This window comes from Cervus elaphus, chromosome 8 (assembly GCF_910594005.1).
Source record: "Cervus elaphus chromosome 8, mCerEla1.1, whole genome shotgun sequence".
NCBI classification, from domain to species: Eukaryota; Metazoa; Chordata; class Mammalia; order Artiodactyla; family Cervidae; genus Cervus; species Cervus elaphus.
The window spans coordinates 21,498,671-21,526,348 of NC_057822.1; the positions used below are offsets into that span (position 1 = coordinate 21,498,671).

Consider the following 27,678-nt stretch of genomic DNA (forward strand, 5'->3'; position numbering starts at 1 on the left):
CATCAGGGGAAATTGATGTGAACATCTTATGAGGCTAGACAAGTTAATCTCCAAATCTCCAGGTAGTGTTGATTGTGGTGTATTCTGTTTTTGTTCAGAAGGTCTCTCATGATATCCCAAATGCTGTCTTGGAATGAATTCATTACCCTGACACATCAGAAGCCCCTAGAGAGTTTTACAAGAGAATAATCCAGAGAATGATGTGCAAGCTTCAAGAATAACTTCTGGGAACTCTCAATGAAGTGAAGTGAATAGATATACATAAAAGTATATCCCATAGCCTGCTGGAAGTCCTCCTCGTAATGGAGCATAAACTTCTGACTCCATCCAGGAGGGCCAAACAGGCAACATGTCTGTGACTGCAATCAGTTGTTTAGCATGCAGGGAAGGTACTGAAGTCTTGATATTACCTCATTATTGCATTGTGCTGATACATAATTATAATGATTTTCATCTTTATCCAATGTTGCAGAATGTAGTTCATTGTGGTAAGTGATAGCATACAATGTAAGTTGACAGTGTAGTTTATAGGTATAAAACTATGAGAAAAGAGCAGAGTTCTCTATAATTTGCAGCTCGAAGGGAAAGGAGGTCTCAAGACACAAAGCAGGAAATACCCCAAATTTCCTTAGTTTTGTTTTTCAACTAGTATAACTTATGACACAGAAAGTCGTCTAAAACTTACTATATGAGAAGCAAGTGCTTGAAGTTTATTTAGGTGGCTTCCCTAAACATCAATCATATTTTCTGAGAAAGAGAACCCATCAAATACTCTAGCAGTGGCTATATTGCTCACTTTTCTAGGTCATTCCTGCTTTCAAATATTCTGCTCCATTGTTCCCATGGTGATTTTTTCACTCACTACAATCAAAGAGCTTGTTGAAGGGAAATTTCTTAATATTACGTAGACTTTTCCTTTAACTTACAGTAGGAAAAAACTAGATGCCATTTCCCGGGGGGAGTGGGGAGTGGTACAGCAGTAGAGCCTTTTCATGTCAAATAAGAAAAGTCTAGGGACATAATGGGATGAAAACTGCCCAGAAAATTCTTTAGGCAGGACCCAGAGTGACTAATAGTTCCTCTCTGTATCTCCTACTGGTAATAAATTTTTATTGGTTTTGAAATCTACCATGCATGTTCACTTTATATGATTTAAATAAATCATCAAATTATATACAAAAATCTGAGCCCAAATAAAATAAAACCATAAATTAATGAACAAGATTGACTTTGAATTGGAAGGGACTTTGAAAGAGCCAAGACTTAAAAGTCCACCCAGACTATTCTTCTGTAACTTGTTTCTTGCCATCTTCTACCTCAGCCTGTCATCCTAGACTGCATAACTCACCCTCTAGGAATACTTGCCACTGAGTATTGAGTTCTAGGAATTGAATGGTGTGGGAAGTAGCAAGACATTCTGTAAATTGAGGGTTAATCCAAAGTTAGGAATGAATGTGTATCGATGAGATGGATAACTTCATGATTTGAGAATTATCATACTTAGAATGAGACTTTCATTTTTCTGACTCCTAAATTATAATTCACTGCTGATTTCTTTTTGACCTTCCTCTAAATTCTAATATTCCAACATAGACTTCAGTAGTTGTATGGAGAGAATGAACAGTACAAGCAGAAAACAAGCATCTACTGAACCCAAATCTAGGTAGAAACACTGCATTGAGGGAAAACTACAACCCAGGATTCCCAGGAACCTAGAGGTCAGGATAGAGCTGAAAGTGACATGATATTCAGGGAAGTGGAAGCATCAGCCTCTTCCCTGGAACCAACATCCCTCTTCCCACATAGATTAGAAGGTGGCCTTTGGAACAGGCAAGACCAATGCTTGGGTTGCATTCAAAATATAAAAAAATGACACTAATTTTGTTTGCCAAAATAAACAGAAAAAAAAAATGAAATAAAATAAAGACCCACCATATCTATGAAATAATGAAGGAAGAAAAAGATTCTATTCTAGAACGCAACATAGTTAGAATTAAGATAACCATTCATTATGAGGGCTTTCCAGGTGGCTCAGTGATAAATAATGCACCTGCCAATGTAGGAAATGTGGGTTTGATCCCTGGGTCAAAAGATCTCCTGGAAAAGGAAATGGCAACTCACTCCAGTATTCTTGCCTGGGAAATCCCATGGACAGAGGAGCCTGGAGGACTACACATCATGGGGTCCCAAAAGAGTCAGACATGACTTTGTGACTAAAAAAGTTCATTACGAAGGAATTCAGATGATTTATTTGTACTGTGAGGACAACTTTAATACCAAACCAAGTACTGATATTAATCTGACAAGGGCAATTACATATGTGACTCTTGTTATGAATCTGAGGTAATCAAAACTGACAGTTGCTATGGACTGAACTGTGTCCCCGACAAATTATTTTCTTGAAGTCTTAACGTCCAATGTGATGTTACTTGGAGGGAGGCCCTTTGAGTGATAATTAGGTCATGAAGTCATGAGGGCTGGGTCCTCCTAATGGAAGAGATTAGTGACCTCATAAGAAGCATCACCAGAGAGCATTTTCATTGTCTCATTCTCTTCACAATGTGAGGACATAGTGAAAAGATTGCCATCTGCTAGGCAGGAAGAGTATTCTTAGCAGAAATTATGTTAGTACATTGATCTTGGACTTCTGCCCTCAAGAACTATGAGAAAATAAATATCTACTGTTTAAGCCACCTAGTCCGTGGAATTTTGTTATGTCAGCCTGAGATGACTTAGACAACCGAATATTGATTAAACCTAGATCTGATAGACAGAGTGCCTGATGAACAATGGATGGAGGTTCATGACACTGTACAGGAGACAGGAATCAAGACCATCCCCAAGAAAAAGAAATGCAAAAAAGCAAAATGGCTGTCTGAAGAGACCTTACAAATATCTGTGAAAAGGAAAAAGCAAGAAGCAAAGGAGAAAAGGAAAGATATACCCATTTGAATGCAGAGTTCCAAAGAATAGCAAGGAGAGATAAGAAAGCCTACCTCAGTGATCAGTGCAGAGAGACAGAGGAAAACAATAATATGGGAAAGACTAGTGATCTCTTCAAGAAAATTAGAGATACCAAGGGAACATTTCATGCAAAGATGGGCTCAATAAAGAAGAGAAATGGTAGGACCTAACAGAAGCAGAAGATATTAAGAAGAGGTGGCAAGAATACACAGAAGAATTGTACAAAAAAGATCTTCATGACCCAGATAATCACGATCGTGTGATCACTCACCTAGAGCCAGACATCCTGGAATGTGAAATCAAGTGGGCCTTAGGAAGCATCACTATGAGAAAAGCTAGTGGAGGTGATGGAATTTCAGTTGAGCTATTTCAGATCCTAAAAGATGATGCTATAAAAGTGCTGCACTCAATATGCCAGCAAATTTGGAAAGCTCGGCAGTGGCCACAGGACTGGAAAAGGTCAGTTTTCATTCCAATCCCAAAGAAAAGTAATCCCAAAGAATGCTCAAACTACCAAACAATTGCACTCATCTCACACAATAGTAAAGTTATGCTTAAAATCCTCCAAGCCAGGCTTCCACAATACATGAACCATGAAATTTCAGATGTTCAAGCTGGCTTTAGAAAAGACAGATGAACCAGAGATCGAATTGCCAACATCTGCTGGGTATTCGAAAAAGCAAGAGTTCCAGAAAAACATCTATTTCTGCTTTATTGACTATGCCAAAGCCTTTGACTGTGTGGATCACAATAAACTGTGGAAAATTCTGAAAGAGATCGGAATACCAGACCACCTGACCTGCCTCTTGAGAAACCTGTATGCAGGTCAGGAAGCAACAGTTAGAACTGGACATGGAACCACAGACTAGTTCCAAACAGGAAAAGGAGTACATCAAAGCTGTATATTGTCACCCTGCTTATTTAACTTATATGCAAAGTACATCATGAAAAACACTGGGCTGGAAGAAGCACAAGCTGGAATCAAGATTACCGGGAGAAATATCAATAACCTCAGATATGCAGGTGACACCACCCTTATGGCAGAAAGTGAAGAAGAACTAAAGAGCCTCTTGATGAAAGTAAAAGAGGAGAGTGAAAAAGTTGGCTTAAAGCTCAACATTCAGAAAACTAAGATCATGGCATCAGATCCCATCACTTCATGGGAAATAGATGGGGAAACAGTGGAAACAGTGGCTGATTTTATTTTTCTGGGCTCAAAAATCACTGCAGATTGTGATTTTAGCCATGAAATTAAAAGATGCTTACTCCTTGGAAGGAAAGTTATGACCAACCTAGATAGCATATTAAAAAGCAGAGACATTACTTTGTCAACAAAGGTCCGTCTAGTCAAGGCTATGGTTTTTCCAGTGGTCATGTATGGATGTGAGAGTTGGACTGTAAAGAAAGCTGAGCACTGAAGAATTGATGCTTTTGAACTGTGGTGTTGGAGAAGACTCTTGAGAGTCCCTTGGACTGCAAAGAGATCCAACCAGTCCACCCTAAAGGAAATCAGTCCTGGGTGCTCATTGGAAGGAGTGATGTTGAAGCTGAAACTCCAATACTTCGGCCACCTGATGGGAAGAGCTGAGTCATTTGAAAAGACTCTGATGCTGGGAAAGATTGAGGGCAGGAGGAGAAGGGGACAACAGAGGATGAGATGGTTGGATGGCATCACCAACTCAATGGACATGGGTTTGGGTGGACTTCAGGAGTTGGTGATGGACAGGGAGGCCTGGTGTGCTGCAGTTCATGGGGTCGCAGAGAGTCGGACACAACTGAGTGACTGAATTGATTGATTGATTGAAAGACCCTATAAAATTAACTCCCAAGTACCCACTCTTTCATATTCTGGTGTTGTAATACTTTAACAAGCTTTGTTACTTTAAGAATTAATATAACTCTTTCCCAGTCTTTTGGGCTTCCCTCATAGTTCAGTTGTTAAAGAATCTGCCTGCAATCCAGGAGACCTGGGTTCAATCCCTGAGTCTGGAAGATCCCCTGGAGAAAGATATGGCTACCCAATCCAGTTTTCTTGCCTGAAGAATTCTTTTGGATGTTATTTGCACCTTCCCTTGCCCAATACTCTTCAACCACTGAAGCCATGTTAGAAAGCATACTATAGCTGAATACAGAGATGCTGATCTAAGGTACCCACCCAAGGGCATCCTTCCCTGCCTGTTACTCTGGTTCTTCTCTATCTGATAATCCAACCTCTGATTTATGCCAAGGCACATGTCATGCTATTTAATGAGACCCATTTTCTAGATGTTCTTTGTTTTCTGTTGTTGCTTGCTGTGGCATATAGACTCTCTGCTCCACTGGATTGGGTGTGTTCTCCTGCCCATCATTGAAAGTAATTCTCCAGCCATCCTTGCCCAGAGAATCCTTCATTATCTGAGCAAGTTTCTTCCCTCCCCCTTTCCCTGTGGTGAAAAGAGCCTAAGATAAGCAGATTCATATAATTCAAAACACTTTATTTACTGCTTCTCTTCTTTTATATTGATCCAAATCAAGATGAGAGTATTGAGGATTATTTAGTGAGTAAAGCAATAAGTAAATTACAGCCAATCAGGATGAACAAACAGATTCATTGCTTTAATATCAGGAGACTTTTATTCCAGGCAATGTCTGGTTCCCATTACACATCCTGCTTGCAACCTCATGGTTCTCTCTGAAAAGTCAGAAGAGGGAATGATTTCATCTCTAATGAACTGATTTTTCTCTGCATTTGCAACTTATCATCTGGTTTCACCTTATTCCAAGTACTGAGTAAATAATTCATTGAGCAATGAAATTTTATTTCAGCTGTCATATGTGCTCTGTTTGTTTGCTTACCCAAAGAAGAAAAAGACTGAAATTTTTAGCAACATTGTCCCATGATTCATTCTAGTTTAATATCACTCTAGAGAACTAAAAATTAACTAAAAATTCATGTTTTAAAAATTATTTCTTTAGAAGGTGTTTAAAAATAGTCTTGTTCTACATACATAGATGCTGAAATTCTACTAATAAACAATAAAAATTGCATTGCAGATTTCAACATTTAACCTAATTCAATCATAATAAAAAGGTGACTTTTATTGCTCTTGAATGAATTGTAAATTATTTCTAATAAGACCAAAGATAGAAGCAATAATCCCCGTTCAGCTCCAGAACACAAACTGTATGCTTAAAATAATATAATGACAGTAGCATTGAATAAGCAGAAAGTGACATTTTTGAAATGAACTATCTGAGCACAGAGATTATGTATGGCTTTCAGTCATGCCCAAATGATCTGTCTTTCACAGTTAATTTTGGAAATTCACCATGTCCCTTGTCATTCTATCCTTCTGAAATATTTTTCCCTTATTAAAAAAAGAGTAATGAATAACCAGACTTTAGTGTCTATGCATGTTCTTGCCTCAAGAAGTGAGAAAAGAAAAAACACAGGTGAGTATCTCCCCTGATGAAAAGTCTCTTTGATCACAGGTTCCCAAAATTTGAAAGGGTCTTAGAGATTATCCAACCCAAACTTCATATATTATTGATGAAGAAATATAAATTCCTTATCAACTACTTAAAAAAAATCTCAAAGTCAATTTAATCTTTTATACCTTTTAAAACAAAGGAAAGGAATAAGGGAAAAAACTCTAAAATTCATTATTTTGTATATGGCCAAAAGTATCATTTAGAAAGGTCATCCTCACCCATGCTATATGTGTGGTTTGGTTATAGAGGTATACTTAAATAGCTCTGGTTATAGAATTATATTTAAATAGGTCATTCAAACTGGGAAATGAGCGTCCAGTGAACAGAAGTTATGGCCAAATTGCATGATACTGAACTGGCTGATTCTAGAAGGTGAGAGACACATTTCCCACTTTCAGCAGAATTCTGCTCACAATAACTCTCTTTTCACAACTCAAAATGTCACAACCCCCATAATAGCATCCACAAAATTGTTCTTTTCTTATGTTGTTTTATTTTTTAAATGAAGGTGTTTATAAAGGGCTGGGAGTTACAAATACTCTTGGTTTGTTTACAGTAGGACCAAGAAAGTGAAAATATACAAAAATTATCAGATTTAGAATTGTAGTATTTGTGCTATAATACCATCCTAGATCTGCCAACAATGAAAACACAAGACTCAGATCAGAGTTTGGATTGAAACAGTATAAGACGTGAAATTGGCTCAACACTATGGTCTTAAAGTTGAGTGGGACTGAGAGTCTTGGCTTAAATTAGATACAGGGCATTTCTTGTGAACAAGGAAAGATGACTCAGAAGGAAGATTTAAGAGCTCAGAGAGAAAAATTACAGAACCAAAACTGGGGAGCAGAATTGGGCTCTAACCAATAAATTCTTCTGGAGACATCACTTTGCTGACAAAGGCCCATATAGTTAAAGCTATGGTTTTTCCAGTAGTTGTGTATGGATTGTGAGAGTTGGACCATAAAGAAGGCTAAGTGCCAAAGAATTGATGCTTTCAAATTGTGGAGCTGGGGAAGACTCTTGAGAATCCCTTGGACTGCAAGGATATCAAACCAGTCAATCCTAAAAGAAATCAACCCTGAATATTCATTAGAAGGACTGATACTGGAGCTAAAGCTCCAATACTTTCGCCAACTGATGCAAAGATCTTTTCGTTGGAAAAGATCCTAATGCTGTGAGAGGTTGAAGGCAAAAGGAGAAGGAGGACGGCAAAGGATGAGAGCATCACTGATTCTGTGAACATGAATTTGAGCAAACTCTGAGAGACAGTAGAGGAGAGAGGAGCCTGGCATGCTGCAGTCCATGGAGTCAAAGAGTAAGACACAACTTAGTGACTGAATAACAACAAGAATAGGAAGAACTGTACATATGTACACAACTGGATTTCCAAATTGCTATGACTTCTATGTGCCTCCAATCTCTACTGTTCTGAAGAAGACTGTGCACTATGGTTTTCCTGCTCTTAAACTGCCAGTTTGTGCCAAGTTTTGTAGGGCAGATAAAGTGTACTTTTAATTCAAAGACCTCTGCATATTATGAATTGCACCCAAGGGACCATAAGGTCATATCGAGATGATGAAATCCTGGATTTCAAGCTGATGGTATAATTCAGTGAAACTTTCGGTCAATATTTGATTATTAAAAACAATGAGACTAGAAGGCAAATTGTGATAGATAGACTTCTGAAAAAGCCACCCTCAATTCCTCCCCGCCCCCCCGCATGCTTTCCACCTTTCAGTAAATAATCTATGTCCTCCTCAAATCAAGGCAGGCCTTAACTTACCTTGACCAATATAATGTGGCAGAAGTGATAATGTGTCTTGAATATGAGAGAACTGACAGATTTCACTGCTTCTATCTCAAAAGCCAATTGCCATGTAAAATCTCTTAGACCAACATGCTATGAAGAAACTCAACCCAAATATGTGAAGAAACCACCTGGAGGAGAAAGACCACCCAGGCATGTGAGTGAAGCCTTGCTGGATCCTTCAACCCATCCTGACTGCCAGTTGAGTATGGCTAAATGAGAGACCCCAAACAATGAAACACAGAATAGAAGAACTATCCATAGAAGCCAGCTCAACTCATAGCATAAGGAATAAATCGTTAGTGTTTTCAGCCACAGCATTTTGGGTTGGTTTATTGCACACCATAGATAACTGAAAAAAAAATCCTAAAATTAATTTCCTGTTTGTGCAGCTATCTCCCAGAAAAATGCTATTGTTATTTTCATAGAAGTAGGGTACAGTGTGCACCCTGAGGAAACAGAAAGCATCCTTGAAGAATAGGGAAATAAAAGAAGTAAGATTGCTTTCTGAGTATTACAAAGTCACCATGGGATGATTCAGAGAAGAGATATAAAAGGAGATTACATACTTTCTGGTCAAAAAGACTGGATGAAATCAGAGTGTAAGTATCCGTATGTAAAGGAAAAACAACTAGCGGGACTCTTTTGAGCCACAGGGATTATCAAACCAGGAAAGTCACAGAGCAAAAGATGGTGGCCTCCGCACCAATTTCTGGGGAACCTGGTACTTTGTTATTTCCCTGTTGTGGGGATGGGTCCAGCTCACTGATAAGAGTGTAAAGCTACTACAATATGATCCTTGTGAGTCATTCCTTCTCTGACTTCTGTTTCATCAAGAAAGTTTTTAATAAGAGTAATATCCAAAAGAGGAGACTGAAAAAGTTGGCTTAAAGCTCAACATTCAGAAAACTAAGATCATAGCATCGGGTCCCATCACTTCATAGCAAATAGATGGGGAAACAGTGGAAATAGTGGCTGACTTTATTTTGGGGGGCTCCAAAATCACTGCAGATGGTGATTGCAGCCATGAAATTAAAAGACAGTTACTCCTTGGAAGGAAAGTTATGACCAACCTAGACAGCATATTAAAAAGCAGAGACATTACTTTGTCAACAAAGGTCCGTCTAGTCAAGGCTATGATTTTTCCAGTGGTCATGTATGGATGTGAGAGTTGGACTATAAAGAAAGCTGAGCGCCGAAGAATTGATGCTTTTGAACTGTGGTGTTGAAGAAGACTCTTGAGAGTCCCTTGGACTGCAAGGAGATCCAACCAATCCATCCTAAAGGAGATCAGTCCTGGGTGTTCATTGGAAGGACTGATGTTGAAGCTGGAACTCCAGTACCTTGGCCACCTGATGTGAAGAGCTGACTCATTTGAAAAGACCCTGATTCTGGGAAAGATTGAAGGCAGGAGGAGAAGGGGAGGACAGAGGATGAGATGGCTGGATGGCATCACCGACTCAATGGACATGAGTTTGGGTAAACTCTGGAGTTCGCGATGGACAGGGAGGCCTGGTGTGCAGTGGTTCATGGGGTCACAAACAGTCTGACATGACTGAACAACTGAACTGAACTGAACTGAACTTTGACATCTTGGTTATTAGACCTTTAATGATGGATTTTCTGAGTTTATAGATTAAAGGGCAATACTTTACCAGGGAGAGCTTCCTAGGTGGCACTAGTGGTAAAGAACCCATCTGCCAATGCAGGAGATGTAAGAGACTCAGGTTCCATCCCTGAGTTAGGAAGATCCCCTGGAAGAGGGCATGGCAACCCACTCCAGTATTCTTGCCTGGAGAATCCCACGGACAGAGGAGCCTGGTGGACTATAGTCCTTAGAGCCATAAAAATCTGGACATGACTGAAGAGACTCAGCACACATGTACACACTTTAACAGGGAAAATTCATCACAGTAACATCATTGCATGGGAATTTGTTCAGAGAGTCAGCCAGCATTCCTAAGGAGACACAACCTTCTATTTATAATAAAAGTGAAAGCAAAAGTCACTCCGTCATGTCTGACGCTGCAATCTATGGACTGTAGCCCACCAGGCTCCTCTGTCCATGGAATTCTCCAGGCAAGACTACTGGAGCAGGTTGCTATTTCCTCTATTTATAATATTTATCACAAATATCCAGTTTCATATTTCCATTCCCTATTGTAATAGTCCTAAATAGAATCTGTTTTAATCATTTACTGTCCAGTTCTGTTTTCTGTTTGATATCCCTGAACTATACACAGCTGGCTTCTTCTTGTGCATGCATACTAAGTGGCTTCAGTCATGTTCAACTCTTTGCAATCCTATGGACTGTGGTCCTCCAGGCTCCTCTGTCCATGGGATTCTCTAGGAGAATGCCCTCCTCCAGGAGATCTTTCTGACCCAGGGATTGAACCCACATTTCATGCCTCCTGCATTGACAGGCAAATTCTTTATCATTAGCACCATCTGGGAAGCCCAGCTTCTTCCTAGCACTCAGCAAAACAAGTCACTTCTTCAGAGAAGTCTTCTATAACCATCCAACCAGTACTTATCACACTGGATATTTCTCTTGTTTGCGTCTTAGTTGTTTTATTATGTAAGCATAATGATTTAAAATTTTCAATTCTCTTTCTCATATAGTCCTTCGGGTATTTATCATTCTTTCCTCCATTTTTAATCTTTTTTTTTTTTTAATAAAAGTTGACCTCCTTAGAGATTTTAGGCACATTTAACCTTAAAGACTAATTTTATTTTTTAAAAAAGAACATGAACAAAACTCTGTGCCTATGTTACTACAGGTTCCCCAAACCAAAATCTCTCTTGGTTTTATCTGTGCATACATATCACTTCCACCCAGTGCTCAACCAAATGATACTTAGGAAGTCCAAGTCATAGAAAGTAACACATATATTTAAAACTTAATATAGTTAAGCTATTAAACCACTTGTTATAGCTCTTTATCTTTTTGCCCAAATATTTTAACAATCTTTACAAGTTCACAGTAACTATCAGTTGCAACATCACTACCTGTGGAGTAAGGAAGTAAGCAAATAAGTTAATTTCCTGAGTCTTGAGCAAAAAAACCCCAAAAACGTGACAACAAAAAATGAGCCATGGAAAATGCATGATGCTGAGGATCCAACAGAAGCTCAGTTAATTTAGATTCAACCCAGGAGGATACTATGTTAAAGAAAAGTAAGATGGGAGAAAAATCCGATTAACAGTTAGAACATTTTCCCCTGTCCCTTGGGCAGCCAACTTTGTAGAAGCTGATTCCCTGCAGTTCCATAGATACAGTCTACTAGGATTATCCTTTGTAAATCTGTCCTGGTTGAGATATAAAGATAGAAATGTTTGTGATCTTTTAAAGTATCTGAGATCACAGAGGAAGCAGCATGAAATTACAGAACCATAAAACATTTCATTCAGTTTCACTGAAGTTGTTGTGTTGATGTGTGCTAACATCTGTAATGAAAGTATAGGAATAATAGAAAGAAGGAGAAGGAGAAAGGGGAGGAAGAGGAGGAGGAGGCCACCATGTATCAAATGCATTTTTTGGTAACAGGCAATGGGCTTATGGGAGACAAATTTATTTAATCCCCACAACATCGCTAGGAGGTAATGCTATTATAAAACCCATTTTATGGGCACTGAAATTACATTATAGAGAAAATAAATTACTTGACCAGGTGGTAGAAACTTGCTTTGAACCCAATGATCTGACTCTAGGCACCACACTGTCAAAGAATAATTTGCCTTTATATATGATGATGCATTTTTTCTTTTTTACAAATATATAGTTAAGGAGTTTTAAACAATCTTTAAAAAACATTAACAATACTCTTTGATGAGTCAGATTAGCCTAAATACAAATCCAATTTAGTAGTTGTGTAACCTTGGGAAAGTCAACTCTAATCTCTTTAAGCCTCATTGAACTCAACTGTTAAGTGACTATAATGATGTTTCTTTACAGGATGTTGTGATAGTTTAAAAAGACACTACACTGAAGTGTTTAGCATACTGCCTGGGCCACAAGAAGGGCTTAAAAAGTAAAGCCAATATCATTATCCATTATTTTCAGTATTCATAAAAAATGTCTCTATGTTGGAAGATATGTAATGAGAGTGTATGCTTTCACGCATACTTCACATTTATTTAGCACTGAGCTATAAAAATTAATGGCACCAATGCCAGCAAGCCTACCAGTTCTGGGAAATTGTAAAATGAGTGATTGCCTAAATAAATATAGATTTTATGTTCATTGAACTATGAGATCAATATTTCAGTTTCCTTCAGTATTAGAGTTATATCTTATGTATAGCCACATAATAGAAGTGAATTTATTTGAGAAGATGTAATCCTTCCTTTAGAGATATATAGTCTTTGGAATTTTCTGGATAGTATCATTTCAATGTTGGCACTCTTAGTTTCTTTCAAGCTTAATAGCTTAATTTTTTTTAAAATATGATTTTTCTTGTGTGGGTATTAATTTAAAAATGCAATTAAAAATCAAAACAGAAGAAAAAATGTGGATGGAAGTCACAGCATACATGTGACAATGCAGAAAATTCAACTGATTAATACTTTTTACTCAAACTCTCCTTGTTACAAACCACAGAGATACTCTCTAGGTTCTGCAAAATGACACTGGGAGTTGGGAGCAGCTTTCTGTGCTTCAAATTTAAGAAGAGTGTGGACTAGATTCTAAAAAAGAAAAAGAATATTTCCAAAAGATGAAGTGGCTCATCTCAAGAACATCTTATTGCTTTATGCTCTATGCATTTAATGAGCATGCAGATTGCTTAATATTTATGTAATTCAGTTTGGGATATTTCAGTTTGGGATATTATAGGTACTTCTTTGTACCTGTACGGGCTTCCCTGGTGGCTCAGCTGGTAAAGAATCCTCCTGCAATGCGGGAGACCTGGGTTTGATCCCTGGGTTGGGAAGATCCTCTGGAGAAGGGAAAGGCTACCCACTCCAGTATTCTGGCCTGGAGAATTCCATGGACTGGATAGTCCATGGGGTCCTAAAGAGTCGGACACGGCTGAGCGACGTTCACTTATCCCTGTGTAGTCTACTCCCCATTTTTGCAGATGAGGATTGGAAAAGTGAAATGATTTCTTTTTGTGCACAACAGTTATTTGATCCTGATGATTCTATAATTCTTCTTTAGCAAGCCCTTTGAATAAGTTCCATATTTATCTTCCTAGAAATTCAAATGAGGAAAATGGTTCCATTAGGGACTCAGTGGCATGACCCAGACCACATGTTCATTGACCAGGAGGAACAGATACTGGTCTTTTTTGGTTCTGAATTCTTAAGGATCACTGAAAACACAGCACAAACTGAAGTAGCATTGGTCAATGGGAGAGTGTAAGCCTTGACTTTTGGACCTGAGGCCTCAGGTTTTTGCCTCATTTCTCCTTTGATTTGGCAGTTCTGTTTAACCCACAGTAACTTCAGAGCTGGGGCTCTATAGGCAGGCCAACAGTGGGCCATGGGAAGTAACATTGCAGAGACCACAGTCTTTCTCACCTTGAATGAATTCATGGGCTACATGTGAATCTAGCCTTTTATTCTTCAAACAGTATGACAACTGCGGATTCAGTTTTAGATTTAGATTCGCTTTTTTTTCTTTACAATAAAGTCATCAAGTTGATATGAATTCTGAACCTACAATGTGAGGAAAAAAAAAGAGACATGATGGTTTGCCCAGTCTGTATTATTCTTAGATTACAGTCCTCAGATTTTTCCATGAGAGTCTTTCCTATATTCAAGTTACAACTTAGACATCTAACTTAAACATCAGCTTGTAATTTTAATCTACAAATTAAACTTCAACTCATAGTTGTTTTGCACAATAATAATGGGAATCTAGAGAAATGCTCTTAGTCTCAAAGTGTACTTTCAAACTCAAAATTGAATTTCTATGTGTGTGTGTACACATATTCACATGTATATATATGTGCACATATATACATGCATATATATGTATATGTAGCATATTATCATATATACATTTATGAGTCTATCTACTCTCTGTACATCCAGAAATGCCCTGCTTTGTGATAATGAAAATGCCTGATCAGATCCTTTACATATACAGTTGTAACTATGATAATCAGTTAGCTCTGACTATGCCATGAACCCATTCCCCAACCCCTGCTTAAAATCTGGCAATGACTTCTCATAATCATTATAATAAATAAGATCTTCCACCATGTGGCTCAAATCTCTTGCTCCAACCACATCTTGCAGTGTTTGTCCCTTTGGGAACTTGCTTCAACAAGAAGCTTCTCTTTCAGTGATTCAGATCAGGAACATGAGTCTCCATCAAAGAATTCCTGTAGTCAGAACGCCCTTCCCAGCACCCTCCCCCACCTCACCACCCCTTACTTCAAATCTTATTTTAATTTTCACTCAGGGACCTCTTTCCAGGAAATTCAATCTAAAAATAACCTCCTCTGGAACTCTTCTCTTTTTTGTGTCCTCATTTCTAGGTGCGTGCCTATTTGTATTACCTAATTGATTGTTTCATATCTTCCTTCTCCCCTAGGTAGGAAAATTATGTTTGTCTTCCTCACCTCTGAAGCCCCAGAGCCAAGCACAAAGCACAGTGCCAATGTGAGAACAAAATTAAATTTTTTGCAAAGAAAAAGATGTAAAATTTCATAGTGCTCATAGAGATGCAGATGTAGAGAATGGACCTGTGAACACAGCGTGTGAAGGAGAGGGTGGGACAAACGGAGAGAGCAGAATTGACGTATATACACTAACGTGTAAAACAGGAAGCTGTTGCATAACACAGGGGGCTCAGCTTCGTGCTCTGTAACGACCCAGAGAGGGTGAGATGGGGGATGGGTGGGAGGTTCAAGAAGGATGGGATATGTTTATACTTATGACTGATTCATGATGTTGCACAGCAGAAATCAATACAACATTATAAAGCAATTATCCTCCAATTAAAAATAAATTAAAAAAATAACCTAGGCTTTACCCTCACCCTCTCCCAACTCTTAAGAAAAAGATGCTACTCTCCCCACCCCAGGCTAGTATGTCCATTTCACTTTACCTTTTTATTGTATGTCCTTGTAACTTTATACATAGAAATCTTTAAAGAACAAAAAAGCTATTTTATATTTATTTCACTTCAAAAATACTTTGCAGTGAAGTAGATAAATGGGTAGACCTTGTTTCATCTTCAGATATCCGTGATCCATGTAGAAAGAACTAATCATAGTATGCTGCCTGTGTGTGCTCAGTCATGTCCGACTCTTTGCGATTCCATAGACTGTAGCCCGCCAGGCTCCTCTTATCTATAGGATTCTCCAGCCAAGAACACTGGAGTGGGTTGCCATTTCCTATTCCAGGGGATCTTCTCGATCCAGAGATTGAACCCACATATCCTGCATCTCCTGCATTGGCAGGTGGATTATTTACCACTGAGCTACTTGGGAAGCCAATCATAGTATGAGAACCAGCAAAAACTGTTACAGTTAAAACAGGAGAAGCGATTTGGTGCACCTTTATCCAAACTAAGATGGTGGTTTAGGTAGAGATGAGACAATTACACAGGAGCTCGGTGCTGGGGATGTGCAAGTGGGGAGATCAAAGGAGGGGAAGTCAATCTTAACAGGAACAAGGTTTGGGGTCATGTCCTGGGTCACTCAGCAGGTACCAGCTATACAGAACACGCACGCAGGGTAGTTGAGAACAGTGCCGCCTCTTCCATTTCCTGGACTCTGAACGTTCTCAAGTAAAATTGCTCCTATGATGCTTTTCAAATAGCACAAAGACCCAAACAGGGAAGACAAACTGTTCCCAGCCAATAGGAATGTCAGTGTTACCTTGGAGATGAGGATCCTTTGCAATCAAACCCATGTCCCAAAAACCTCTGACAATCACCCTTAAAGCACACAGCACTTAGATCAGAGCATAAGAGCTTTCCGGTGGGGTATGCTGGCATGCTACATGAAACAATAACTGAAATTCCGGAGTCACGGAGATAATTGAGATGTTGGACACATATGGCAAATGCCCTTAGAAAGAGCAGGAAGCCACATGCCCTGGATTTCTCAGATTGTTCTCTGTATTTCTGTGAACAGATTCAAAGAAGAATCATTTTCCTCCTTTATGTATCATTTGTCACCCACCCACATAAAGCCATAGCAGAAACTGTTCTTTCCCCCAGTGAATGTACCATTTAAAGGGGAAACAAAAACACATATAATTTCTAAGTATTTACCAGCAAGTGAGACTCACAACTGACAAAAAAAAGTAGCAAAAGCACCCGTAATCCAAATTGCTGTGCCCACTCTTTCCTGCCCCACCCCATCTTCCAGGTCTTGAAGATTTCTAGTGAGATTTTCATAACATTCTAATCTTTTCACTACGGTCCAGTTAGGCCCCAAAATTTCAAAAGCAGGAAGCCAGACATTAATTTTTCCTTTTGCAGTATTATGTTCACTGCCATGAATGTGGTGAAAGCCTGTTCCAGACAGAGATCTGAATGAAAAGAAACAGATGAAAAAATGGGGTCCCCAGTCCTTTGGGGGTGGGTGAGCAGACGACCTAACATTTAATTTCTAAATACGTTTCCAAGGTGGCTCAATGGCAAAGAATCTGCTTTCCAATGCAGGAAATGAAAGAGACTCTGGTTAAATAGATCCTTGTGTCCCAGAAGATCCCCTGGAGTAGGAAATAGCAACTCACTCCAGTATTCTTGCCTGGAGAATTCCATGGACAGAGGAGCCTGGCGTACTACGTAGTCCATGGGGTTGCAGAGTCAGACATGACTGAGCACACAGCACAGTAACTTAATGCGTGCAACAGTAAAATGATGTGTGAAGGCTACTAAATGAAAAACATTGTTTTATTAAAAATAAACTGTTTTCTATATTGCAGCTGTATGGGTGAAGTATTCCCTGGTGGTTATTCCCAGTGGCTCAGCAGTGAAGAATCCGCCTGCCAATGCAGGAGATGCAGGCTTGATACCTGGGTCAGGAAGATCCCCTGGAGAAGGAAATGGCAACCCACTGCAGTATTCTTGTCTGGAAAATTTCATGAGCAGAGGACCCTGGTGGTTTGCAGTCCATGGGGTTACAACACAGTCGGACACGACTTAGGGGATAAACAACAACTACAAGGTGAACTCTCACTGAGCTCCAGCTATTGCCGTCTCCCTCACCCATGACAGCCCTATCATAATAAACCACAATTGCCTCTATGACTGCAGAGAAAAAGATGTAAATGTTCATAGTTCTCATTCATTCTAAACACTTGTTCTTAATTTCAATTCAAAGATATTTGGCAATGAAGTAGATAAGTGGGTGACCTTGTCTCATCATCAGACATCTTATCTGTGACCCATGTAGAAGGAACTAATAGTATGAAGAGCAGCAAAAACAGTCATGAATAGAACAGGACAAGAGATGTGGTCCAAGTTTATCCAAGCTAAGATGGTAGTTTAGGAGGAGGTAAGACAAAGGTCCATAGAGTCAAGGCTATGATCTTCCCAGTGGTCATGCATGGTTTTGAGAGCTGGACTGTAAAGAAGGCAGAATGTCAAAGAATTGATGCCTTCAAACTGTGGTGCTGGAAAAGACCCCTGAAAGTCCCTTGGACAGCAAAGAGATCAAACCAGTCAATCTTAAGGGAGATTAACCCTGAATATTCACTGGGAGGACTGATGCTGAAGCTCCAGTATTTTGGTCATCTGATGCTCACAGATGACTCACTGATGCTGGGAAAGATTGAGGGCAGAAGGAGAAGAGGGCGTCAGAGGATGAGACAGCTGGACGGCATCACTGATGCAATGAACATGAACTTGGGCAAACTCTGAGAGATGGTGAGGGACAGGGAGGCCTGGTGTGCTGCAGTCCTTGGGGTCACAAAGAGTTGGACATGACTGGGCGACAGAACAACAACAACAAAGATGACTACAAAGGAGCTCGTGGCCAGGTGTGTACAAGTAGGGAGATCATTCCACCCTGGAATGCTCCCTCAGTGAGAGCCCTGCCTGCCTTCATCTTACATACCCAGCGTCTAGCCAGGGCTCTGGGATGAAGCAGAAGCTTTAAGACATTTGTTGAACAAGTGACTGTAATGATTCAAAATTGGAGATGCTGTGTAGTTCTCACTGTATCTCATAATGCCATACATTACCCAAAATATTTGTCTATCTCCCCAACTTCTTTCCTACCTGTGTTCTTCTTGCTCACCCTGCTTCTGCCACACTTACCTCCTTCCTCTTCCTAATTGCCAAGCGTCTTCGGATCTTAGGACTTTTGTACTTATTCTTCCTTCTATCTGTGATGATCTTCCTCCAGATATCTGCAAGGCTTGTTCCATCATTTCATTTTAATTCTGCTCAAGGGGTTTTATCTGTCCTTCTTTTTAATTAGTTGATTCTATAATTTCACTGGAATAGTATTCTTTGTTGGAGCATAGTTGGTTTACAAAGTTATGTTTGTTTTGGGCTGTATAGCAAAGTGAATCAATTATTTATATATATGTATATATATTTATGTATGTATATGTGCTATGCGCAGTCACTCATATGACTGAGCAACTCTTTGCAAGCCCATGGACTGTAGTCCACCAGGCTCCTCTGCCCATGGAATTTTCCAGGCAAGAACATTGGAGAGGGTTTCCATTACATATGTGTGTGCACAATACTCTTTTTCAGATTCTAATCCCATTTAGATCATTACAGGGTATGGAGTTGAGTTCCCTGTGCCATAGAGTAGGTTCTTATTAGTTATCTGTTTTATATATCTGAAATAGTCATCCCCCTGCCTCTTCACCCCCCTCACTGCTGCTCACTTTATATCTTCATAGTTCTTATCATCAATTACCATTATATTATATATTTATATCTACTTGGAATAAGTAGAATCTTCTACCTCCCCTAAAACATAAACCTACAAATGTTTGTAGGCATGGCTGTCTCCTCCAGGCCTGTAGAAGTGCTCGTCATCTATGAGCTGCACAAGAAATATATATTGAATTGATAAAGTCATGAGAAGCAACAGAAAACAATTTGGGGAAGATACTTCCTTTGTAATCTGCATCTTTGCCATGTAAAACTTCAACAGAAAATCTATTCACAGAAGCTAGGCTGAAAGGTGTAGATAGTTCTAAAATAATAAAAAATTAATAATAAGAAGAAAGGATGTATATGTATGACTGGATCCCTTCACTGTTCATCTGAAACTATCACAACATTGCTAACTGGCTATATCCCAATGCAAAAAGAAAGTATATTAGAAGGAATCAAACAAAAAGCAACATGGATAATCATCATTTTTCCTGGCCCTTTCTCACAAAATCCCCTATAGTTTTGCACAGTTGAGTTACACATGGAAAATTCCATACACGTCACAAATCTCCTGCCAGTGCCTGCTTGCAAGAGAATTTCTGCTCCAATTGAACAATTATACCCTCTAAAAATATGCCCAATCATCTGGCTGTGAATGTAATATTTTATTGGGAGGAAATATACCACTTAATTACCCAGATCCCAGACAAATTTTGCTACGATTATGGCCTTTTGAAAGGAACCATGCAGTTTTGTGAGTAATTCAACATCCTATATCAAATGCCTTGGGAAGTGCATTTGCTGGAAGATCGTCCTTGTAGGTATGAATTCCAAGGAAATATCCAGTCACATATGAAAATATACATACACGAATATGCATTTATCATGGTATTATTTCTGTCAAAATAAGTTAGAAACAACATAATATCCAGCAAAAGTACTGTGTACTAAATTAGAAGACATTATAGCTATAATATATAATGAAGTACTCTACAAATATAGAAACTGATATGGAAAGATAGCCATGTTTACAAAATTATATTTTTATAAGTATTATATATTTATATTTGCATGACTTAGGGTAGTATGGCTGTACCTGTACATGTATGGAAAAGCATATGTACATGTATATGTTTTTCCATATGTATATATTTACGTCAAATCAAGTTTCACTTTTAAAATAATTGTAATATTATAAAAATGGTGAGCATGTTTTTTTAAGTGTACACTTTCAATTTATATCAAGCATTTACAACAGGGCAACATCTTCCTCAAGGAGACAAACATTGGTTTGGGGGGCAGGAGGAAAATATCTTACCCTTTTCACATATAAAGCATGAATAGACATATCACACATCATCAGATATACAGTGTATCAGTGGTATTAAAATATCATGGGAGGGTGGACAGTGAGGAAGAATATATCTAGAAGACTCCTGTGATCATGTGTGCTAAGTCACTTCAGTTGTGTCTGACTCTGTGCAACCCCATGAACTATAGTCCACCAGGCTCCTCTGTCCATGGGATTCTCCAGGCAAGAATACTGGAGTGGGTCCTCATGCCCTCCTCCAGGGGTTCTTCCCCATCCAGGGACTGAACTGCATCTGAAGTATCCTGCATTGGCAGGCAGGTTCTTTACCACTAGCAGGAAGACTCCTTATAGAGATAGTAATGAGAAAATGCTTGAGGAATTTCATTTCATTCCAACCCCCAATTTTTAATTGTATGTTTGTGTATCTTTTCAGAAATATTTAAATTTCTTCCATTATTTTGCACACAATTACCCCTCATTACTTCCAGTATGCACAAGTTTAAATCCAGTCACAGTCACTGAGGAGAGGGCCCTACATCAATTCATGAGGAGTTTCTGAAAAGAAGTAAAGGAATGCGGTTACTAGATCACTAATGGCAAAGAGCTTCGATTTAGGAGAGAGTTAACTCTAATCCAGCCAGGCACTTTAGGCGTCTCGAAAGCAATCCTTAGAAATGTTTCTGCTTTTTCTAATTGAGGTCAGACAATGGGAAGCTTTCACTAATCCCTAGACATAGTGCCTTTTTTTTTTTGGCATTTGTACAATGCCTTCATTTAAGACCTTCCTTAAAAGCATCATCTCAGTGATAAATGAGCGATGGGGTTGGCAAGCCTTTTCTCTACTGACACTCATATTTCAGAAAGTCAGGATTATGATTAGAGAAGCACAATATCAAAGACAAGGCCCAGATCAGTCCCCAGAGCAAGAGCTGCTGAAATTAGAATTATCACCAGAGTTTCCTCCCAGGAACAATTTGGAATCCATCAAAAGGAAAGAAGGGGATGATGCTAAAACACAAACAGTGGGGGAGGGGGTGGGAAGACTGCCTCGACCTCCCAATGTAATAGAAAGAATTTCTCCAGGCTGTCATAGACCAGTCTCACAAAGTGATTTAAATTCCAGCTACAGAAGCCAAACAGGCGGGATTTTCCCGTAACATGTCACAAAGAGTTCTTGGGCAGAAGTTGAGTGGTGTCACAGTGCTAAGAAAACACTTTCATTAACCTTATGCATTCCCAGGAATCAGTAAAGAATGGCTCTCTCTGGGAAGGCTGCCCACGTTCATGGATGTCACTCATTAATTTCAAAAAAGCTGGGTAGGGAGAATTGCAGCAGACTCCAAGATGCCCAAATCCTAAAATATCTGGAAATTAGAATTCATGATCCTATACAACAAAGGGAACTCTGCAGATACGGTTAAGCTAAAGGACTCTGGGATGAAGAGACTAGCCAGTGAGTACACTGAATCTCATGAACCTTTAAAACAGAGGATGTGTTACCTGGTTGTGGTCAGTGGAAGTGATGTGATGATTGAAGTTGGTCAGAGAGATGTGTCATGAGGACTCGATCGGCTATGGCTTCCTTTGAGAAGGAGGAAGAGGGTCATAAACCAAAAACTTTATGTGTCCTCTTGAAACTGGAAAGGGCTTCCCTGGTGGCTCAGACTGTAAAGAAATTGCCTGCAATGTGGGAGACCCAGGTTCAGTCCCTGGGTTGGAAAGATCCCCTGGAGAAGGAAATGACAACCCACTCCAGTATTCTTGCCTGGAGAATTTCATGCCGAGGAACCTGGCAGGCTACAGTCCATAGGGTTACAAAGAACTGGACATGACTAACAGACTAACACACAGAAGCTGGAAAAGTCAAGGAAAGAGAGAATTCCTTACAGCCTCCAGAAAGGAATGCAGCCCTGCTAACATCTTGATTTTAGCCCAGTGAGGCTCATGTCAGACAGAATTATCAGATAATGAATTTATGTTGTTTCAACCACTAGGTCTGTGGTATTTTGTCATAGCAGCAGTAGGAAACGAATATGAAACAAACTGGAAATCTCAAATCCCCATTTTATTAACTACATCACCACTTAGTTCTCAATCAGAATCCAAAATACCTTCAGTGTTGATGGGGACAAGTTTGTCCACCCTCCACAGTCAGATCACTTCCTTGGAAAATTGGGATTAAACCAGTCAACACCAAAAGCAATACAAACTGAGAACAAGAAAACTGGGGTAAGAAAATAATATGAATGAGGACCTTTGTTAATTTTTCTCTGGATTTTTTAAAGTAGAATCACAATACAGTAGGCAATGTTATTCTACCATATTTGCTCAACTGTGACTTTGTTTAAAAAAAAAAAGACCCTTCAAACAAGGTAATTTAACCTAATTCTAAAATAACTGAGCAAATTATAGACCCTGGCAAACAGCCTAGCCTATTCTACTTGTCCCTTTTTGTATTCACCCAACAACTTAAATATTAGAAATGGATGCCAGGGTGGGGATAAAGGAGATACTTTACAAATACATTCAGTATGCTGACTCTGATTAGAATTATATATTTGACTATAGCTGCATGGGCTATTTTGTTTTCAGCTCAAATATTGAGAAGGTCATTCCTAACCACCTATTTAATGTTGCTCATTCCCCCTATAAAGTCACATTTTCTCCTTTCCATAGATTCAGAGATTCATTTTCATAGATTTAAAACTATATTTGTGTATTGGTTCTACATTCCCCACTAAAATATAAGCTCCACAAAATTGAAGTTTTTCTTTATCTTATTAATATTACATCCACATTTTGTAAAAGAATGCTTGATATATATTAGGCAGCATTAAATAATGTTAAAAGGATGGATGGATACATGGAGCAGAGAGGAAAGAAGTCAGTCAGTGCCCAGAAGGTAAAGGAATTTTTTTTTTTTTTTTTGGTAAAGGAATTTTCAAAGAAATGATGACCCTCTTACACTGTTGGGAATGCAAACTAGTACAGCCACTATGGAGAACAGTGTGGAGATTCCTTAAAAAACTGGAAATAGAACTGCCATATGACCCAGCAATCCCACTTCTGGGCATACACACCGAGGAAACCAGATCTGAAAGAGACACGTGCACCCCAATGCTCATTGCAGCACTGTTTATAATAGCCAGGACATGGAAGCAACCTAGATGCCCATCAGCAGACGAATGGATAAGGAAGCTGTGGTACATATACACCATGGAATATTACTCAGCCATTAAAAAGAATTCATTTGAATCAGTTCTAATGAGATGGATGAAACTGGAGCCCATTATACAGAGTGAAGTAAGCCAGAAAGATAAAGACCAATACAGTATACTAACGCATATATATGGAATTTAGAAAGATGGTAACAATAACCCTATATGCAAAACAGAAAAAGAGACACAGATGTACTGAACAGACTTTTGGACTCTGTGGGAGAAGGCAAGGGTGGGATGTTTCGAGAGAACAGCATCGAAACATGTATATTATCAAGGGTGAAACAGATCACCAGCCCAGGTTGGATGCATGAGACAAGTGCTCGGGCCTGGTACACTGGGAAGACCCAGAGGGATCGGGTAGAGAGGGAGGCGGGAGGGGGTATCGGGATGGGGAATACATGTAAATCCATGGCTGATTCATGTCATTGTATGGCAAAAACCACTACAATATTGTAAAGTAATTAGCCTCCAACTAATAAAAATAAATGGAAAAAAAAAAAAGAAAAAGAAAAGAAATGATGAGATCTCTTAAATCTTCAATGGATGGCTATTAAAAGAAGTGGAGAGAAGCAAGAATTCCAGGTGACAGACGTCATGCAAATAATAACACTAGCCAAAAGCAGAAGAGAAGGACTTTGGTGTATGATGAGACAGGAACTAGCCTGAAAAGACTGGAACATAAAGACAGTGTTGGACTGAAGAAAAGCTGGGATTATTGTATATATAAGCATCATGAGAAAATGGGAAGTTATCTCTGGGAACTGTTAATTCAGAAAAGCCTCTACTAACCTGTGATCTCTGCATATTAAGAATCCCTCACTTCAGTCCATCCCCTATTGTCAGGTGAAACCATTTGAGATGCCATACTAAGCTCGAGTTCTATGTTTGAATCTGTTCAACATAAGCCTGTGGAGGATGTAATGTGTCATCAGATATTTACTTCCCTATCATACCCTACATGCCACAGGTGCAACAGTCTTCCTTATTTGTTGAGCTTAGTTATGTGAGTTGCACTGGTCAATGAAATTAGTGTAGACCTAGTCTATTCTATGGAGCTTCCCAGGTGGCACAGTGGTAAATAATCTGTCTGCCAATGCAGGAGATGTGGGTTCGATCCCTGGGTCGGGAAAGATCCTCTGGAGTAGGAAACAGAAACACACTCCCGTATTCCTGCCTGGGAAATTGCAGACAGAGGAGCCTGGAGGGCTATAGGCCATGGGATCACAATGAGTTGGACAAGACTGAGTGACTGAGCATGCACGCAATCTATTCTATAGCACAGAAGAGGGTTTCGATATGGGTGGCTTGAGTTGGGCTCTTTCAATCATGCTCATGAGAAAATCTGCCAAACTCATGCTAAGTGCTTAGCTTATGTCCCGGCATCAAAGACATCTTGTGATGTTTGAACCTGACCTGTAACCTGAAGTTGGACCAGCCAGGGACAAAGTTGTCAACCATCATAGTCTTCAAGTTACCCTGCAATATTATGATAGTAAATCTGTCCATGGGAAGTAATGTTGTAGAAGAGCTTGGTCAGGAAACCTAACTGAGACAATAAACAATTCATCAAAATTCATTCTTGCTTTCCATAGTGTAGGGGCTTTCCAGGTGGCACTGGTAATAAAGAATCTGCCTGCCAATGCAGGAGACTCAAGAGCCACAGGTTCAATCCCTGGATCGTAAAGATTCCCTGGAGAAGGAAATGGCAACTCACTCCAGTAATCTTGTGTGGAGAATTCCATGGCAGAGGAGCCTGGAGGGCTGCAGTCCGTGGGGTCACAAAGAGTTGGACATGACTGGGCATGCACATGCACACACACACACGCACACACACACACACACACCTCCCATAGTGTACAGCCTAGGAAGGAGCTATCCAGAGGCTGCATATCCTGTTGCACCCAGGTGGAGTCATGTGACAATTCTGATTAAAGAAATGGGATCAACAGAAGTGCAGTGTGTCTCCTCAAATCCAAGATGATTACAAATCCATCTCTTTCCCCTCAACCCAGCTGGACATTGATGACTGAGGTGTCCCACAAACAGGATAGCCACACATTGAAAAAGTTTGTGTGTCTGAATTATCATATATGAGGAAACCACACTAGACCATAAGCACCTACATTTGGACTATGACATAATCAAGAACAAAATTTCTATTTTCTTCAGCTACTAAAATTTAGCTTATAGCCATTGATACTGGCCTCTGTAATATGTTTGGCATACACCAAAATTATATGTACTGCATAATTATGAAAGCATATCCACAGGATTATTATTTAAGAATAAGAAAAAGTTTTTTGTTTGCTTAGGAGAATGTTCCTCAAAAAAGAATATTCTTTTGTAAAAGCCAGATTTCCAGTATTATCACATTTTAAATTCATTTATTTACATATGAAGAAATTTAACAAATCTTTAGATGTTCTAGCTGGTAAGAATCCATCAGTGAAAAGATTCCTGCCCTCAGGGAGTATTTTATACTAATAGCACTCAGACAATATATAGCCATAAATAAATGATATGGTATGTTAGAAGGTAATAATTGCTAATAAAAACACAGAGCAGAGTAAGGTTGGAGTGTGGTACAAGGATCTGTGTGATTGGGTGTGTGGAGGGGTATATCATTTAGGCTCAGGCACTCAGTCGTGTCCAACTCTTTGTGACCTTTTGGACTGTAACCTGTCAGGCTCCTCTGTCTGTGGGATTTCTCAGGCAAGAATACAGGAGTGGGTTGCCATTTCCTCCTCCAGGGGATCTTCCCAGCCCAGGGATCGAAACCAAGTCTCCTGATTCTCCTAGATTACTGGCAGACTCTCTACCACTGAGTCACCATGGAAGCCAGGGGGAGTAAATGCTTAACTAATGCTTAGATGATCCCTACCTACAGTGAGCAAAAATGGAGGGCAGAGAGGAACATCTCCAAACAAGGTTTCCATCTGTATTCGTCACGAGCTGCCAGATGACTCTAGAAACTCTTGAGGCTTCTGTTGTCCTCGCATCAGCTCTAAATGATTTTGACTGTTATTATCAAGCAAAGGAAGAAAAGGGGACTAATGAGGATTAGGCTGGTTTGTTTGGAAGTGGGTCCTCTGTGGATAGGATGAAGGTATTTTTCCATGTCCTCGGGAAAGCCTGCTATGGCATCCAGTGATGTATGGGCCAGAACTATTAGTTACGCTATCTACCATTGATAACTGAATGGATAGACCTTAAGTCTGGAGGGTTTGGTGACCCCTAAAATCTTATTATTAATGTAAGACTGTGACTAAAAGATTTTAACAGCAAAGAATTTTTGATTGTAAGGGCGATAGTAAATAGATCAGATCCAGGAAAAGAAAAAGAGAATTGTTCACTGATTAGCTCAGATTTGATCTGACCTTGTTCTGTCTATAATTTGAAAACAGAAAGGAACAGGAAATCAAGTAAAAACGCAGCTGAAGTGCATGAAATGTATTTTTAAAACATAAGAAACAAAATTCTTGTTTTTTCCCTCCCACCCTAGCCTATATTTACTTTGTTTGCTCACACCTCTTTCCGAATAGCTGGTCAAAACATAAATCCTTCTGGAATAAAGCTCAAGCATGATTATTTTGGTGTACAAAAACCATCCCAAAAGTACTAACATATTTTGTATAGAAAATACATAAAGATAAAAAATTGAAAAGGAAAACTGGAAAATGCTCCCAGTTTCTATAAGGTGCTATAATATTGCATTTAGAAAACTGTCATTATTTCACAAACGGTGCTCAAAATTCCCATGATCTGTGCATTAGTTGTTACTAAGATCAATGTTTTCAGATGACAGTTTTACAGCTGTTTTTGGATTGGGGAATATTTTTATACTAAAAATAGTTTCTATTAAGGCCATAGGAGCACACCACTAAGAAAAATGTGGGTTACTTTGAAATATGTATTTCTCTGCTTATTGTATTATTACCACTGGAACATGAAAATTCTAGTACAAAAAAAAAAAACAAAAAAAAAAAACGAATAGCAATTAGGGCTAAGAGACAAGGATTAGATTCAGTCACTTCAGTTCAGTCGCTCAGTCGTGTCTGACTCTTTGTGACCCCATAGACTGCAGCACACCAGGCCT

The 27,678-nt window shown here is 39.2% G+C and overlaps 1 protein-coding gene across 1 annotated transcript in view; it reads right to left on the reverse strand.

Moving 5' to 3' along the window:
- NYAP2 (neuronal tyrosine-phosphorylated phosphoinositide-3-kinase adaptor 2) overlaps nt 1-27,678 on the reverse strand; it is a 305,756-nt gene that overhangs the window by 117,904 nt on the left and 160,174 nt on the right. The gene's annotated exons all lie outside the window — the stretch shown is intronic.